The sequence below is a fragment of the Rhea pennata genome, unplaced genomic scaffold, assembly GCF_028389875.1.
Source record: "Rhea pennata isolate bPtePen1 unplaced genomic scaffold, bPtePen1.pri scaffold_23_1, whole genome shotgun sequence".
NCBI lineage: Eukaryota > Metazoa > Chordata > Aves > Rheiformes > Rheidae > Rhea > Rhea pennata.
Genome location: NW_026907675.1, coordinates 857,989 through 865,087, shown reverse-complemented (window position 1 = coordinate 865,087; position 7,099 = coordinate 857,989).

Below are 7,099 nucleotides of genomic sequence, written 5' to 3'. Positions count from 1 at the left end.
GCTGCTTGAGGCCCTGGCAGGCATGTGTCAGTGTGGGAAGGTGCTGTTTGTCCTTGGGAGGTGCCTTTTGGTGTGGGCATTGGTGCTGTGGCTGGTGCCTTGTGGCCCAGGGTGTGCAAGGCCAGAGCTGGAGGCAGCATTGTGAGGTCACTTGTGCCTGTGTGCCTTGGCGGGCAGTGCTAGGGTGTTGGCTGCTGCTGGTGGTGGTGGTTGTGAGGTCACTTGTGAAGGAGTGCGTGTTTTGCCAGTGCTGGTTGCCTGGCTGCTCTTGGCAGCTGTGAGGTGAGTGCTGCGTGAGGCCCTGGCAGGCATGTGTCAGTGTGGGAAGGTGCTGTTTGTGCTTGGGAGGTGCCTTTTGGTGTGGGCATTGGTGCTGTGGCTGGTGCCTTGTGTCCCAGGGTGTGCGAGGCCAGAGCTGGAGGCAGCATTGTGAGGTCACTTGTGCCTCTGTGCCTTGGCGGGCAGTGCTAGGGTGTTGGCTGCTGCTGGTGGTGGTGGTTGTGAGGTGACTTGTGAAGCAGTGCGTGCTAGGCCAGTGCTGGTTGCCTGGCTGCTCTTGGCAGCTGTGAGGTGAGTGCTGCGTGAGGCCCTGGCAGGCATGTGTCAGTGTGGGAAGGTGCTGTTTGTGCTTGGGAGGTGCCTTCTGGTGTGGCCATTGGTGCTGTGGCTGGTGCTTTGTGGCCCAGGGTGTGAGAGGCCAGAGCTGGAGGCAGCATTGTGAGGTCACTTGTGCCTGTGTGCCTTGGCGGGCAGTGCTAGGGTGTTGGCTGCTGCTGGTGGTGGTGGTTGTGAGGTCACTTGTGAAGCAGTGCGTGCTAGGCCAGTGCTGGTTGCCTGGCTGCTCTTGGCAGCTGTGAGGTGAGTGCTGCGTGAGGCCCTGGCAGGCATGTGTCAGTGTGGGAAGGTGCTGTTTGTGCTTGGGAGGTGCCTTTTGGTGTGGCCATTGGTGCTGTGGCTGGTGCCTTGTGGCCCAGGGTGTGAGAGGCCAGAGCTGGAGGCAGCATTGTGAGGTCACTTGTGCCTGTGTGCCTTGGCGGGCAGTGCTAGGGTGTTGGCTGCTGCTGGTGGTGGTGGTTGTGAGGTGACTTGTGAAGCAGTGCGTGCTAGGCCAGCGCTGGTTGCCTGGCTGCTCTTGGCAGCTGTGAGGTGAGTGCTGCGTGAGGCCCTGGCAGGCATGTGTCAGTGTGGGAAGGTGCTGTTTGTCCTTGGGAGGTGCCTTTTGGTGTGGCCATTGGTGCTGTGGCTGGTGCCTTGTGTCCCAGGGTGTGAGAGGCCAGAGCTGGAGGCAGCATTGTGAGGTCACTTGTGCCTGTGTGCCTTGGCGGGCAGTGCTAGGGTGTTGGCTGCTGCTGGTGGTGGTGGTTGTGAGGTCACTTGTGAAGGAGTGCGTGCTTTGCCAGTGCTGGTTGCCTGGCTGCTCTTGGCAGCTGTGAGGTGAGTGCTGCGTGAGGCCCTGGCAGGCATGTGTCAGTGTGGGAAGGTGCTGTTTGTGCTTGGGAGGTGCCTTTTGGTGTGGCCATTGGTGCTGTGGCTGGTGCTTTGTGGCCCAGGGTGTGAGAGGCCAGAGCTGGAGGCAGCATTGTGAGGTCACTTGTGCCTGTGTGCCTTGGCGGGCAGTGCTAGGGTGTTGGCTGCTGCTGGTGGTGGTGGTTGTGAGGTCACTTGTGAAGCAGTGCGTGCTAGGCCAGTGCTGGTTGCCTGGCTGCTCTTGGCAGCTGTGAGGTGAGTGCTGCGTGAGGCCCTGGCAGGCATGTGTCAGTGTGGGAAGGTGCTGTTTGTGCTTGGGAGGTGCCTTTTGGTGTGGCCATTGGTGCTGTGGCTGGTGCCTTGTGTCCCAGGGTGTGAGAGGCCAGAGCTGGAGGCAGCATTGTGAGGTCACTTGTGCCTGTGTGCCTTGGCGGGCAGTGCTAGGGTGTTGGCTGCTGCTGGTGGTGGTGGTTGTGAGGTGACTTGTGAAGCAGTGCGTGCTAGGCCAGCGCTGGTTGCCTGGCTGCTCTTGGCAGCTGTGAGGTGAGTGCTGCGTGAGGCCCTGGCAGGCATGTGTCAGTGTGGGAAGGTGCTGTTTGTGCTTGGGAGGTGCCTTTTGGTGTGGCCATTGGTGCTGTGGCTGGTGCCTTGTGTCCCAGGGTGTGAGAGGCCAGAGCTGGAGGCAGCATTGTGAGGTCACTTGTGCCTGTGTGCCTTGGCGGGCAGTGCTAGGGTGTTGGCTGCTGCTGGTGGTGGTGGTTGTGAGGTGACTTGTGAAGCAGTGCGTGCTAGGCCAGCGCTGGTTGCCTGGCTGCTCTTGGCAGCTGTGAGGTGAGTGCTGCGTGAGGCCCTGGCAGGCATGTGTCAGTGTGGGAAGGTGCTGTTTGTGCTTGGGAGGTGCCTTTTGGTGTGGCCATTGGTGCTGGGGCTGGTGCCTTGTGGCCCAGGGTGTGCAAGGCCAGAGCTGGAGGCAGCATTGTGAGGTCACTTGTGCCTGTGTGCCTTGGCGGGCAGTGCTAGGGTGTTGGCTGCTTGTGGTGGTGGTGGTTGTGAGGTCACTTGTGAATCAGTGCGTGCTTTGCCAGTGCTGGTTGCCTGGCTGCTCTTGGCAGCTGTGAGGTGAGTGCTGCGTGAGGCCCTGGCAGGCATGTGTCAGTGTGGGAAGGTGCTGTTTGTGCTTAGGGGGTGCCTTTTGGTGTGGCCATTGGTGCTGTGGCTGGTGCTTTGTGGCCCAGGGTGTGAGAGGCCAGAGCTGGAGGCAGCATTGTGAGGTCACTTGTGCCTGTGTGCCTTGGCGGGCTGTGCTAGGGTGTTGGCTGCTGCTGGTGGTGGTGGTTGTGAGGTCACTTGTGAATCAGTGCGTGCTAGGCCAGTGCTGGTTGCCTGGCTGCTCTTGGCAGCTGTGAGGTGAGTGCTGCGTGAGGCCGTCGCAGGCATGTGTCAGTGTGGGAAGGTGCTGTTTGTGCTTGGGAGGTGCCTTTTGGTGTGGCCATTGGTGCTGTGGGTGGTGCTTTGTGGCCCAGGGTGTGAGACGCCAGAGTGGAGGCAGCATTGTGAGGTCACTTGTGCCTGTGTGCCTTGGCGGGCAGTGCTAGGGTGTTGGATGCTGCTGGTGGTGTTGGTTCTGAGGTGACTTGTGAAGCAGTGCGTGCTAAGCCAGCGCTGGTTGCCTGGCTGCTCTTGGCAGCTGTGAGGTGAGTGCTGCGTGAGGCCCTGGCAGGCATGTGTCAGTGTGGGAAGGTGCTGTTTGTCCTTGGGAGGTGCCTTTTGGTGTGGCCATTGGTGCTGGGGCTGGTGCCTTGTGGCCCAGGGTGTGCAAGGCCAGAGCTGGAGGCAGCATTGTGAGGTCACTTGTGCCTGTGTGCCTTGGCGGGCAGTGCTAGGGTGTTGGCTGCTGCTGGTGGTGGTGTTTGTGAGGTCACTTGTGAATCAGTGCGTGCTAGGCCAGTGCTGGTTGCCTGGCTGCTCTTGGCAGCTGTGAGGTGAGTGCTGCGTGAGGCCCTGGCAGGCATGTGTCAGTGTGGGAAGGTGCTGTTTGTGCTTGGGAGGTGCCTTTTGGTGTGGCCATTGGTGCTGTGGCTGGTGCCTTGTGTCCCAGGGTGTGCGAGGCCAGAGCTGGAGGCAGCATTGTGAGGTCACTTGTGCCTGTGTGCCTTGGCGGGCAGTGCTAGGGTGTTGGCTGCTGCTGGTGGTGGTGGTTGTGAGGTCACTTGTGAAGGAGTGCGTGCTTTGCCAGTGCTGGTTGCCTGGCTGCTCTTGGCAGCTGTGAGGTGAGTGCTGCGTGAGGCCCTGGCAGGCATGTGTCAGTGTGGGAAGGTGCTGTTTGTGCTTGGGAGGTGCCTTTTGGTGTGGGCATTGGTGCTGTGGCTGGTGTCTTGTGTCCCAGGGTGTGCGAGGCCAGAGCTGGAGGCAGCATTGTGAGGTCACTTGTGCCTGTGTGCCTTGGCGGGCAGTGCTAGGGTGTTGGCTGCTGCTGGTGGTGGTGGTTGTGAGGTCACTTGTGAAGCAGTGTGTGCTAGGCCAGTGCTGGTTGCCTGGCTGCTCTTGGCAGCTGTGAGGTGAGTGCTGCGTGAGGCCGTCGCAGGCATGTGTCAGTGTGGGAAGGTGCTGTTTGTGCTTGGGAGGTGCCTTTTGGTGTGGCCATTGGTGCTGTGGCTGGTGCTTTGTGGCCCAGGGTGTGAGACGCCAGAGTGGAGGCAGCATTGTGAGGTCACTTGTGCCTGTGTGCCTTGGCGGGCAGTGCTAGGGTGTTGGCTGCTGCTGGTGGTGTTGGTTGTGAGGTCACTTGTGAAGCAGTGCGTGCTAGGCCAGTGCTGGTTGCCTGGCTGCTCTTGGCAGCTGTGAGGTGAGTGCTGCTTGAGGCCCTGGCAGGCATGTGTCAGTGTGGGAAGGTGCTGTTTGTCCTTGGGAGGTGCCTTTTGGTGTGGGCATTGGTGCTGTGGCTGGTGCCTTGTGGCCCAGGGTGTGCAAGGCCAGAGCTGGAGGCAGCATTGTGAGGTCACTTGTGCCTGTGTGCCTTGGCGGGCAGTGCTAGGGTGTTGGCTGCTGCTGGTGGTGGTGGTTGTGAGGTCACTTGTGAAGGAGTGCGTGTTTTGCCAGTGCTGGTTGCCTGGCTGCTCTTGGCAGCTGTGAGGTGAGTGCTGCGTGAGGCCCTGGCAGGCATGTGTCAGTGTGGGAAGGTGCTGTTTGTGCTTGGGAGGTGCCTTTTGGTGTGGGCATTGGTGCTGTGGCTGGTGCCTTGTGTCCCAGGGTGTGCGAGGCCAGAGCTGGAGGCAGCATTGTGAGGTCACTTGTGCCTGTGTGCCTTGGCGGGCAGTGCTAGGGTGTTGGCTGCTGCTGGTGGTGGTGGTTGTGAGGTGACTTGTGAAGCAGTGCGTGCTAGGCCAGTGCTGGTTGCCTGGCTGCTCTTGGCAGCTGTGAGGTGAGTGCTGCGTGAGGCCCTGGCAGGCATGTGTCAGTGTGGGAAGGTGCTGTTTGTGCTTGGGAGGTGCCTTCTGGTGTGGCCATTGGTGCTGTGGCTGGTGCTTTGTGGCCCAGGGTGTGAGAGGCCAGAGCTGGAGGCAGCATTGTGAGGTCACTTGTGCCTGTGTGCCTTGGCGGGCAGTGCTAGGGTGTTGGCTGCTGCTGGTGGTGGTGGTTGTGAGGTCACTTGTGAAGCAGTGCGTGCTAGGCCAGTGCTGGTTGCCTGGCTGCTCTTGGCAGCTGTGAGGTGAGTGCTGCGTGAGGCCCTGGCAGGCATGTGTCAGTGTGGGAAGGTGCTGTTTGTGCTTGGGAGGTGCCTTTTGGTGTGGCCATTGGTGCTGTGGCTGGTGCCTTGTGGCCCAGGGTGTGAGAGGCCAGAGCTGGAGGCAGCATTGTGAGGTCACTTGTGCCTGTGTGCCTTGGCGGGCAGTGCTAGGGTGTTGGCTGCTGCTGGTGGTGGTGGTTGTGAGGTGACTTGTGAAGCAGTGCGTGCTAGGCCAGCGCTGGTTGCCTGGCTGCTCTTGGCAGCTGTGAGGTGAGTGCTGCGTGAGGCCCTGGCAGGCATGTGTCAGTGTGGGAAGGTGCTGTTTGTCCTTGGGAGGTGCCTTTTGGTGTGGCCATTGGTGCTGTGGCTGGTGCCTTGTGTCCCAGGGTGTGAGAGGCCAGAGCTGGAGGCAGCATTGTGAGGTCACTTGTGCCTGTGTGCCTTGGCGGGCAGTGCTAGGGTGTTGGCTGCTGCTGGTGGTGGTGGTTGTGAGGTCACTTGTGAAGGAGTGCGTGCTTTGCCAGTGCTGGTTGCCTGGCTGCTCTTGGCAGCTGTGAGGTGAGTGCTGCGTGAGGCCCTGGCAGGCATGTGTCAGTGTGGGAAGGTGCTGTTTGTGCTTGGGAGGTGCCTTTTGGTGTGGCCATTGGTGCTGTGGCTGGTGCTTTGTGGCCCAGGGTGTGAGAGGCCAGAGCTGGAGGCAGCATTGTGAGGTCACTTGTGCCTGTGTGCCTTGGCGGGCAGTGCTAGGGTGTTGGCTGCTGCTGGTGGTGGTGGTTGTGAGGTCACTTGTGAAGCAGTGCGTGCTAGGCCAGTGCTGGTTGCCTGGCTGCTCTTGGCAGCTGTGAGGTGAGTGCTGCGTGAGGCCCTGGCAGGCATGTGTCAGTGTGGGAAGGTGCTGTTTGTGCTTGGGAGGTGCCTTTTGGTGTGGCCATTGGTGCTGGGGCTGGTGCCTTGTGGCCCAGGGTGTGCAAGGCCAGAGCTGGAGGCAGCATTGTGAGGTCACTTGTGCCTGTGTGCCTTGGCGGGCAGTGCTAGGGTGTTGGCTGCTTGTGGTGGTGGTGGTTGTGAGGTCACTTGTGAATCAGTGCGTGCTTTGCCAGTGCTGGTTGCCTGGCTGCTCTTGGCAGCTGTGAGGTGAGTGCTGCGTGAGGCCCTGGCAGGCATGTGTCAGTGTGGGAAGGTGCTGTTTGTGCTTAGGAGGTGCCTTTTGGTGTGGCCATTGGTGCTGTGGCTGGTGCTTTGTGGCCCAGGGTGTGAGAGGCCAGAGCTGGAGGCAGCATTGTGAGGTCACTTGTGCCTGTGTGCCTTGGCGGGCTGTGCTAGGGTGTTGGCTGCTGCTGGTGGTGGTGGTTGTGAGGTCACTTGTGAATCAGTGCGTGCTAGGCCAGTGCTGGTTGCCTGGCTGCTCTTGGCAGCTGTGAGGTGAGTGCTGCGTGAGGCCGTCGCAGGCATGTGTCAGTGTGGGAAGGTGCTGTTTGTGCTTGGGAGGTGCCTTTTGGTGTGGCCATTGGTGCTGTGGGTGGTGCTTTGTGGCCCAGGGTGTGAGACGCCAGAGTGGAGGCAGCATTGTGAGGTCACTTGTGCCTGTGTGCCTTGGCGGGCAGTGCTAGGGTGTTGGATGCTGCTGGTGGTGTTGGTTCTGAGGTGACTTGTGAAGCAGTGCGTGCTAAGCCAGCGCTGGTTGCCTGGCTGCTCTTGGCAGCTGTGAGGTGAGTGCTGCGTGAGGCCCTGGCAGGCATGTGTCAGTGTGGGAAGGTGCTGTTTGTCCTTGGGAGGTGCCTTTTGGTGTGGCCATTGGTGCTGGGGCTGGTGCCTTGTGGCCCAGGGTGTGCAAGGCCAGAGCTGGAGGCAGCATTGTGAGGTCACTTGTGCCTGTGTGCCTTGGCGGGCAGTGCTAGGGTGTTG